Source organism: Myotis nattereri (genome assembly GCF_964212035.1).
Source record: "Myotis nattereri genome assembly, chromosome: 2".
Lineage (NCBI taxonomy): Eukaryota > Metazoa > Chordata > Mammalia > Chiroptera > Vespertilionidae > Myotis > Myotis nattereri.
In genome coordinates, this window is record NC_138076.1 from 122,692,697 (window position 1) to 122,704,034 (window position 11,338).

Sequence of the window (11,338 nt, forward strand, 5' to 3'; positions counted from 1 at the left end):
ATTGTTATTTGCCCTTTCTCTATAGTAAAAGTGTGAGAAATAAAAGGAAATGAGTACATTCTATATGAAAATAATACATAATTTTATTAATAAATAATAACAACAAAGTCACGATATAAAAACAATATTGATGCAAATAGTGACTGATAAAGTGATTAAACTTATTCTAATATCTCCCTGTATACCACGTTAAGAGTGAAAACACTTTCAGAGTGCTTGACTAATTTCCCCTGGGATAAAGTATTTACAACTTTAACATCCCACGCTCTTCGAACTTCAGAGTATGCAACATATAACTGCCCATGTGCGAAAATGGGTTCAGGTAGGAATATTCATACTTTGTCTAGAGTAGCGGTGGGCAAACTATGGCCTGCGGGCCGGATCGGCCCATTTGAAATGAATAAAACTGAAAAAAAAAAAAAAAAGACCATACCCTTTTATGTTATAATGTTTACTTTGAATTTATATTAGTTCACCCGAACACTCCATCCATAGTTTTGTTCCGGCACTCCGGTCCAGTTTAAGAACCCATTGCGGCCCTGAGTCAAAAAGTTTGCCCACCCCTGGTCTAGAGTTTGTCCTTGTGATTTATTGATAGTCATTGCAAATGCTGGCATCATGGGAAACTGTCGTTGAATTAATTTAAATGGTAGGCCAGTGTCAGATGGGGACAAATCAATTCTTGGAATCAGAACAACCTCTCCCTCTGCAGATCCTGTTAATACTTCAGCTTCAATAATGTTGGGTCGTAATCTTTTGATAATAAATCTGGTACCATTACAAAGACCCCATTTACTATTACGATTTCTCAATAGCATGATGATTGCACGCACTTTATATTTTAATTTAAGACACGGCATTCCTGAAGGAGTAATACTATTAAGAAATTCAATGCGAATATTTTCCTTTTCAGTATCATCTGTTGAGTCAACGGAATCATCACTCAAATATGTGTGAAATTCTCCATCAAGTATATCCAAAATTTCTTCATTTAATTTTTGAACATGCTCATTTTTTGAACAAAAAATTGCATGTTTAGATATATTTTTAATATTATCTATAGATATACTATTTCCAAAGGTGGCTTCAATAATAGAGCCATTAAAAATCATTTCATGGGGGATTTCAATAATATCCATTCCTAAATGAAAACTGCTATCAAGTTTTCCTTCTCCAAGTTTGACTAACCATTCACTATAAGCAGAATCCTCTGATCTCATATTTGTTTTAAGAGACAACTTTCAAAAACATCCCTAATCATCACAGTACTTTGAACTTGAGTGTACTATGGCCGATCGCATAGCATGTGGTACAGTACTGAGGCATTGTTGAAAATCCCCTTTGAGAAGGAAGGAGAATTTCCCAACGAAATGCAACATTCAAATTCATAATTTCTCTTAGTAATCTGTCTATCGCGATTATAGCATGACTAGATGCCATCGTGCATTCATCAATAAGAAGAAGTTGGGCCTTTTTAATGGTTTTAGCAGCTTCATTCTTTATATCAAGTCTAGAAATTGAAGTTTCATTTAATGGAATGGGTAATTTATATGTGGAATGAAAGGTTCTTCCACCAAGAAGTAAATTTGCAGCAATTCCTGTAGATGCTGTGGGCAAAACAGTACCACCACAACCTCTAATATAATGTGTTAAAACTTTTTACAGATATGTTTTTCTACTACCACCTGGACCATCCAAGAAAAAGCACTTGGGGTGTACAGTTTGCTCTTTGATGGCTGAAGTTATAGTCTGAAAGGCTGCCAACTGTTCATCATTCAGAAAATTTATCAAAACCTCTGCCTGTTGTTGCTCATACAATTCATCACATGTATTTGCATTCATTAATAAAGGACAGTCCTGAAGTTTGAAATGTGAACATTTCATTCCATGCAATGTGAATACCTCCTGAATTTCGTTAAGGGCATGAATTTCACAGTTCACACAGGCACCTTCTCTTCAGTGTAATTTCCAACAGAAATCTTCAATAAAATGAGATTTATTCTCAACTTATAATTTGTCTGAGCTGAAGGACATCCAAACACACATATGCATGCAAAAAGTTGCCGTAGTTGTTTGGGCATATTAAGGATGATTGCATCGTCAGTCGTATCTTTCCAGATACTGTTGTCAAGTAATAATCCTTGGTGTTTAGCAGCTTCATGAAATGTACCATAAGTTAAACCTCCTACAGTTCGCAGATCCTCAAAACTTATCGCAACTTTTACATGCAGAAGCAAAAGTCTAAGGTAATATCGTTCTGGTTCTCTAAAGCTCACAGTGAACAGTCTACCTGATACTTTATTCCCACCCTTTCGGTGTTTTGTCCACAAAGAATTATTGAACACATAATGCTGTGGAATCTCCCAAAATAATAATTATGTGCTTCAGAGTCTTCTCTATTCAATAAGAACCAAGCCATCAAAGTCGACTTATGCCTTTTAGCCCTATCCAAAACTTCAGCAAAATCATCGGCATGAAAATACAAATGCTGATCATTTGGCAAATGAATAGCTAATCTTGTGACTGCATGAGATTGGACATGCATTTGCATTCCAAAAAGTCTACAAACAGCCTCAGGAGTGCTCACATACCTGGAATCAATGAAATCCTGTACTTCGTCATGATTGATAATATTTTTTTTTCAGAAATTTGAATATTTGCACAAGCATGCCCTTTATAGATGTATTTAAATAGATATTTGAGACTTCTCATTGATGCACACACTTCAACATTTATATGACAGTTATATTAGAGACACAAATACAGGTTATAAGGGACAATCCAAGTATTATCGACAATTTTATTTCCAATAGAAATGGTACTACCAGATCTTTGTTTGTATTTGGGATATCCATCAATATTTCCAATGGTCGCATTTTGAAATTCTTTTGGATATCCCTTTGAACATTTTCCATTTTCCATACATGAACTATTTGGATTTTGTATTCCACATGGTCCATGTACCATATTTGATTTTACAATTTGAAAAAGTCGAGGACACTGGTCCTCATCTGGAATTTCTGCCTTAACTATACGGTCAATGTCATCTTCTGAATGTAATTTGGACTCACTATCTAATATCAATAATATGTGAGCGTGAGGCAGTCCCCATTTCTGAAATTCAATGACATGAATCTTAGCTATTACTTTGCCAAATAAATGGAATTTACATATATCATTTAAAAGAGCGCTCCGCTTAATATTAAAAACTCTGGCTACCAGGTCAGGTCTGTTTTCAACTTTTAGCCAGCGCTGTAAATTGTTTGTGATATCTGCCCATTTGGGGTTGCATGTCATGGTTATAAATAAATTGGGCTTGCCATACTTCGTTATAATTGCCATAGCATCTTGATATCGCTGCTGCATATTTCTGGGACTACACTGAAGAGATGATGGAAGTATTATCATTTTACCAATCGGCACATTGTCACTTTCAGATCTAGATTTGAATAATCCATCAAACCACTATATTTTTCAACTCTCAACTTAGATTGGTTTGCTTTGATGAAATTTATCCGATTGGCCTCCATTTTTGAATACGAATCCACAATAAACTGTTAATTTTCCTGCATTTAAAATAGCATTGAACGTGTCCCTCACAGAGAGATGAAATCATAATACTGCATTTGTTTGACCCGTGTCCTTACATTTCACCTAGTATTATTGTCGATTACACTGTTGTCTCTAAGTCTTAATGCAGTATCTGTTCCCCAGCCTTTTTCACCATGAGGAAAAAGAATAGAATATGTCATTGCATCTAATGTAGGAAACAGGATACTGATTTGTTTCATTTTAGTGGCACTTGGATTATTGGGATCTGGTTTACAATGAATGAGCAAGTCCCTTTCAAAAGGAGGTTCTCCATCTTTGTTTCTGAATATGACAGCAATCTCGGTTACACGGGGAGAATTATATCTACCTGGGTCACAGTTACGATCGTATTTAATTGCCATTGTTACTGCTGTGGGAGCAATACCTTTTGCTGCTGCTTCAGATTGGGCTTCCTATTCTACCTCACGTAGCACCTTGTACGATTTTGTTAATTCATTTATTTCATGCATGAGGTTGTTGATGTTGATCATGAGTCTTTCTAAGCAGCCCTGATTTTCTGGCATTGCTAATCTTTTACTTGTAGCTTCGGCTGTATCCAAAATATAGAGTTGAGCAAACTTCCGAGAAACACCATCCAAAGGATATAAAGTTCCAGTATGGTGATAAACTTTTCCAGGTATTCTAAAATAGTACGGCCCATACCCTGATAGCGATGCAATATTTGCACCCATGGAAGCAAATGCAAAAGAACTATTTATGGATCGAATATTTTTCATGAAATTTTTACGGTCACAATCCTCATGTGTCATTAATCTTTTTAAATATGCCACGTAATCTGGAAAATGTATATCATTTGGACAGACTTTCCCTTTGCTACAACATCACGTAAATTTCCCATCGGATGGTTTTTCAACAGAGAAATTTAGGGATCGGCAAAATTCACATTGAACAGTCATTCCACCACACCTGTGTTCGAGAATTGCATCCTCATGTACAACATTTTTGCTGAGAAGGCAGTTCCTACCAGTATTGGTAGTACTTGTTGATGACTGTTCTCTAGACTGTCATCACCACTGCCTTCTTTCAACCTGAAAGGCACGTGGGTCTTTAGACATTTTCTGTCAATGACATCGGTGTTTTTCAGCTTCACAGTGATGTTTTTCCAGTAGCTGGTCTTCAGATATATTCTGTAGCAGGCGCAGCCTTCTTTCAAGATCAGACACAGGTTGCTCTTCAGACATTTTCTATTGATAATGCAGGCATCATTCGGCTGCAGAACTACCTTGTATCAACAGTTCTTCTTTGGACATAGTCCCACCTCTCTACTGTCATGGTCTGAGACACAGGGGAATGAGAGTCCTGGCTGTCAGGCGGCTGACAGCTGTGTGACCAACGGCTGATTCTGGCTAATTCTGTGGGGGTGGGACTTCCTCCTCCCTGCTGTCAGTTTCCACAGCTATGATGAGGAAGCTGGATGACAGAGGGAACCACGCCCCCCAAGACACCAGTTTACTCGCTCTACTGGACCCTGTGGGCAGCATCTCGCCCATCCCTGATCTGGGGCCCGGACCCCACAGGTGGTGTCTGGCGCTACCCGCCCTGACTCCCCGGGTGGCGTCGGGTGCTGCCCACCCAAGCTACCCTTTCCCCGGTCTGGAACCCCGACCACGTGGGTGGCTTCTGGAGCTTCCCACCCACCTCCCCAGGTCCCAATCTGGGGCCCGGACCACAGGGGTGGTGTCTGGCACTGCCCGCCCTGCCTCCCCCGCGTCCTCAATCAGGGGCCCAGACTCCACGGGTGGCATCTGGAACTGCCCATCCATCTCCCCCGTCCTCAATCTGGGGCCCGAACCCTGCGGGTGGCTTCTGGTGCTGACCGCCCCGCCTCCCCGGGTCCCCGATCTGGGGCATGGACCCCACGGGCGGTGTCTTTCGCTGCCCGGCCTGTCTCCCCGGGTGCCGTTCTGGGGCCAAGACCGACTAGCAGCGTCTGACGCTGCCTGCCACACCTGGGTATGCTATCTTTGTTGGGTTAATTTGCATAGTCACTATGTTTGGCTGGTGGGTGTAGCAAAGGTACGGTCAATTAGCATCTTTCCCTTTATTAGTGTAGATAGAGGACTTAGTATTTGCACATAACCTATGCACATCCTCCCATATACTTTAAATCATGTCTAGATTACTTATGATAATATAATGTGAATGTTATATAAATAATTGCTATACTATATTGTTTAGGGAATAATAATAAGAAAAAAGTCTCTACATGTTCAGCAACTGTCATAGGTCTAACTACATAGTACATGTCAGCAACAAGGTAGCTTTTTCCCCCCAATATTTTTGATCTGGAGTTGGTTGAACCCATGGGTGCAGGACGCACAGACAAGGGCCAACTATAGTTCTGGACAATGTGAAAATCTGCATCATATTGAGAGACTACTGGATGATGTGTGTGGTATTAGCATAAGCATATTAAACACTAAACAAGCTTTTAAAAGGCAATTATTAACTCTAGAAAAATAACATTATTCCATGAAAAAACAATCATAGTATAATGACTTAGCAGAGACGAAAAACAGCTAATGACATCAGGAGTGGCAAGGAAAAGGCATGGTAAGAAAGCTACATCTTATCCATCACAAGAGGCAGGTACCAATCACTAAAATCCACAAATCAGGAAACAAGAGCACATAGGTTATAATTTCAAAATGTGCTATGAGAAAAGTACATTTCTTAAGAAACAGACAAAAGAATTAAAAGCACCAGCCCATCACGCCAAATTAGATAAATTTGACTTTTTTTAAAAAAATGTTTTCATTTATTTCAGAGAGAGGAATGGAGAGGGAGAGAGAGAAACATTAATGAGAAAGAAACATTGATCAGCTATTTTCTGCATGCCCCTACTGGGGTTCAACCCACAAACCAGGCATGTGCCCTGACCAGGAATCAAACCAGTAACTTCCTGGTACATGGGACAATGCTCAACCAACTGAGCCCAACCTGGCAGGGCAATAAATTTCTATGTTGCTCCCTGAAGGAGAACCACTGCCATTCAAATTCTCCTTAGCCTGTAGCCTAACTTTCCTTAGAACCCGGGGTTGTGTTTAACAATTTAATAGAGGGAAGTGAGCATTACTCAGAAAGGTAAACTGAGAAAACTACTTTGCCCAACTCCAAACCATGAAAATCTCTGCAGAGGCAAATAAACCTCTGACTAGTCGTAATCAGGGTCTCCCAAGAGCCCTCTTGGGGCAACTGTTCATACTTACAGTGCCAGCTGGACTCTCAAATATCCCAATCTTGCCATCCTCCAACACCTGGTACAGCACTGTCATGAAGTCTATCTGGATGGAATAGGGTGTGAAGGGAAAAGGGGAATGGGTGTCACCGATCTCCTGGTTTTTATCAGCCATGATCCTAAGGGGAGAAAAATATCTGGTAGTTCTCTGATGAACCAGGAAGAACAGGCTTGAAATCTAGAACAGTTCTTAAGAGCAGTCTCAATACTGATTACGGATTTTCTCCTTAGGCTCTACATTATTTGGCAAGCAGAGATCATGTTCTCCATCATGTGCATATCCCCATGAAGCCACACCAAATCATGCAATCCACCCAGCGACATTTATCACAAAGGGCTCTAGAAGAATGCAGAATACGAAAGCCCTTATACAGAAACTCCCTGCATTTCACCTGAGGTACTTTTGCTGCCTGGATAGCCTTCTAATGCCTCTTCGAGAGGCTTGGAGATTTCTTCTCAAAGACCTGTGCCCTGGGATCAAAGATGTTGCCTGTATTCACTTCTGCAGCAGTCTTCCCTCACTTCTGCACAGGGCGGTATTTGCATGACAAATGCTGCTTTATCCTGATGGGAGACCTGTAAATAGAATCATGACACACAGGCAGAGAATTACAAGTACAATTACAGTTTTTCTGACATGGCACAGGTTAATGTACATAACTTTGTTTTACAGACACCGTTAGTTTGCTGCTTAGTTCATTCTACCTTCCATTTCTGTACAAACCAGAGCTGCCTCCAAAAAATGTTTTGGCCTCAAGAATCAGAGCCTTCTGTCTGGCTCCTGCCCTTTTAAAACAGATCACAGGTCAGCCTACAGATATCTAAGGCATCCAGCCTGATCTTATCAGCTCTGCACTTTCTGTCCCTCCCCAGGGAATGAGGAGTCCTCAACGACAGCTCAGCTCCTCAGGAAGTCTCTCCTTTTAGTTGGCCCCCCTACAGTGCTCAAACACCCTCCCTCCAAATACGTGTGCATGCACACACGCAGGCCGCTCTACGGAAAGTCACTCTTTGATGTCATTACCCTGCATTTAATTTCTTCATAGTTCTTAGCACTCAACTCAATTCATTTAGTCCTCCCCACTACAGTATAAGATGCATAAAAGAAAGAACTCTGTCTGTCTTGTTCTTCCCTGCCCCTAGTACTCAGCATGCCAGGTGCTGTGACAAGTAGCAGGGATTCAATAAAAATTTGATGAATATACAGCAAGCTTGACATGGGGGCTGTAGGTGGAGGTTTCTGTTATAGAAACCTCTTCAGAGGTGTCAGTGGAGGATGTCCCATAACTTAAATATCTAGTGCAAGGCCAGTTCTTTAGTCGTTTCAAACTGTCTTCATATAACCTCACAACAACCATGTGGTCAGTATTATTACTAGCTCTATTTTACAGATGAAGAAACTGACAGGAAGATTAAGTCACTTGCCCACTTGGTGTGGCTCAGTGGTTGGGTATTGGTCTATGACACTAGGAGTCACGATTCAAATCACGGTCAGGGCACATGTCTGGGTTGCAGGTTGCATCTACAGTAGGAGGTGTGCAGAAGGCAACGATCAATGATTTTCTCTCCCTTTCCCTTCCTCTCTGAAATCAATAAAAAATTTGTTTTCAAAACAAAAAGTTAAGTGACATGTCGATAGTCACATAGCAATTGCCTGAATCCAAGATTTGAACGCACATCTGCCAGACCTTCAAGCTCCTAAGCTTTGTATTTCCTCATTCTTCTCTCACCAGGGTAAGGTGAAAATAGACTTGTTTACCAAACTTTAGGAATAACAACAGGAAACAATACAGAAAAAAATGACTGACCTAGCTGGTTTGGCTCAGTGGATAGAGCGCCAGCGTGTGGACCAAAGGGTCCCAGGTTTGATTCCAATCAAGGGCACATACCTCAGTTGCAGGCTCTTCCCCGGGCCCAGGCCCTGGTTGGGGCATGGCAGGAGGCAACCCATTGATATGTTTCTCTGACATCGATATGTCCCTATCTTTCCCTCTCTCTTCCACTTTCTCTAAAAATCAATGGAAAAATATCCTCAGGTGAGGATTAAAAGAAAAAAAAAGTAATTATTATTTCATTCCCCGTGGATGGTAATTATGGATCTCATTATTCCAGAAACAGCACAAGCTCAGTCAGAAGTTAAAGAAGGGTTTACATAAATCCACAAATAGTAGATACACTATGTGTGCTTTAAGAATGCTTGGTGTAGCTTTTTCTGACCTCTTCAGATTGGCTGCCTGAAGGACAACCATGACCTTCCACACAAGTTCTCCCTAGAATTCCCCACCAGTGCTAAGGCACAAACCTCATGCTCATTAAATGAGGTAATAAGAGGTTATGTGGAAGTGTAAGTTTTGAAAGTGTTCATTTTCTTCAGTCTTCAATTACCACTTGTTCTTTACTTGGGGATAAACTATCGCTACAGACTGAACTGTGTCCCACCCTCCCTCAAACTCATGTGTGAAAGCCCTAACCCCCAACATGAGACTCTATTTTATTTGGAGGAGGGCTTTTAGGAGGCAATTAACATAAAATGAAAAGGGTAATTAAGATTAAATTAAGGTATAACAGTGGGCCCTAATCCTTATTACAATTGGTGGCCTTCTAGGAGTAAGAGAGAGCTCTCTCCTTACCAGCCATGTGAGGACAAGTACTAGTAAGAAAGGAACCGACCTTCTGCAAGACAGGAAAAGGGTCCTGGACAGGGAACAGAATAGGCTGGGACCTTAATCTTCGACTTCCCAATGTCTAGAACTGTAAGGAAAAAGAAAAAAGAAAAGAAAAGAACTCTGGCCCTGGCCAGTGTGCTGCTAAGTGGTTAGAGCATCAGCTTGCAGATCCAAGGGTCCTGGTCAAGGGTACCTGGGGTGCAAGTTCCCCAGCCCTGGTAGGGGCGGGAGCAACCAATCTCTTTCTCTCCCACGATGTTTCTCTCTCTCCCCATCTCCTACTTCCTTTCCACTCTCTCTAGAAATCAATGGGGAAAATATCCTCGGGTGAGAATTAAAATAGAACAAAAACAAACAAACAAATACTCTGTTGTTTCAGCCACTCAATGTATGGCATTTTGTTATGGCAGCCAGAGAAGACAGAAACAATTTAAAAGCACAATCCCCATTTTAAGTCCCTACAATGCTTTAACTTCACACGCCTGGGAGACAACACAGCCCCAAAAGAACACGTTTTCTGCACCTACAGTTAATCCAGGCACAGCACCAGCGGGGCTGCAATGCTCCCACAGCAGGGGACATGGCCCGGCCTCCCACCTCCAGCCTCAGAGCTCTCACATCCTGTAGAAAAAACCTGCTACTTGGTGTTTTATCCACTTTTCATTGCACATCCTCCAACAATCTGGTCAATTCCATTCAACCGAACCCTCTTGACTGGACCCCACTCCACCTTGCTTTTCTGAAGGGCAGAGCCATTACCAGTATGGGCTCTGAGGTCAGGCTTCTAAATTTGGGACCCCAGCTGTATTCTTGCCTAAGTTAATAGCCCTAACCCTCAGTTTCCCCGCGTGTAAAGGAGAGACAGATAAAACTGCATATCCATAAGGTTGCAGTGACCACTAAATAAGTAACTTATAAAAAGCGGTTAGCACAGATGGGTTACTGAAGTCCCTGGTGCGTGTTAGTTATTATTACTCCAAAGCACCACTCCAGTTCAACTGCAGATCCCGCCCTCACTCACCTCCCATTCGCCCTTGCACGGGTTTCTCGCCTATCAATCACACGTTAGCTCCGCCCCTCCGTGCCGGAAAGGTTTTCCCCGCTCCCGACGCCCCCCGCCCCTCCGCAAACAGCCACTGGTTAGCACTTACACCGGAGGACGTCCTTTCTCATGTAGGTTCTCCTCGTCCTAAGCTTTGTTACCACGCGACACCGTGACCACTCTGTTCTCGGGCAAGACAGCTTCGCTTCAGGCCAGGCGGCTGAGGTATGAGAGATGAGGTCGCGGAGCTTAAGAGGAGCATGCTGCGTTTCCAGGCCCCGCGCCACTGCGCGTGCTCCCTTGGGGACTTGGGCGTGGTCTCTTTTTGCACCACTGCGCTTGCGCGGCTGGCTCCTGCAGGGACTGTTTCCTGGAGGTAGGAAGGCTGCAGGTGGTGGACCCTGGGCCAGCCTTTCTGACCACACACAGCCTTTGGGGTTCATGCCAACCTGCGACCTCCCTTGCAGTCCTGCCCTGTGCAGGATGTTTGATCCTCCGCCTATTGGCGCAGATGTTCTAATCTCCACAGATGATTGGCTTGAAGAAATGGGCTCATCTTTACCAAACACTGCAGGCAAAAAGGCTAGCAGAAAATTGAGAAACCAGTATTCTGATCCTCGCTCTTGCCGGGCCTTAATATGTGAACGTGTTATTTTTACCTCTGAATGGACAGTACTCGCCTCAACTGGGTTGTACAGTAACTTGGACGTCTTTTTTTCCAATTTCAATTGTCATGCAATATATTAGTTTCAGGAGTACAACAATACTGATTGGACATTT

The 11,338-nt window shown here is 42.2% G+C and overlaps 1 long non-coding RNA gene across 1 annotated transcript; it reads right to left on the reverse strand.

Moving 5' to 3' along the window:
• Positions 1–6,354: 6,354 nt before the first annotated feature.
• LOC308514232 lies at positions 6,355–10,852 on the reverse strand. Its single transcript, XR_013995578.1, has 4 exons — positions 10,668–10,852; positions 9,521–9,601; positions 7,243–7,426; positions 6,355–6,969 (listed from the first exon to the last, which is right to left on the reverse strand). It is a non-coding gene; the product is annotated as an uncharacterized lncRNA (long non-coding RNA).
• Positions 10,853–11,338: the final 486 nt, after the last annotated feature.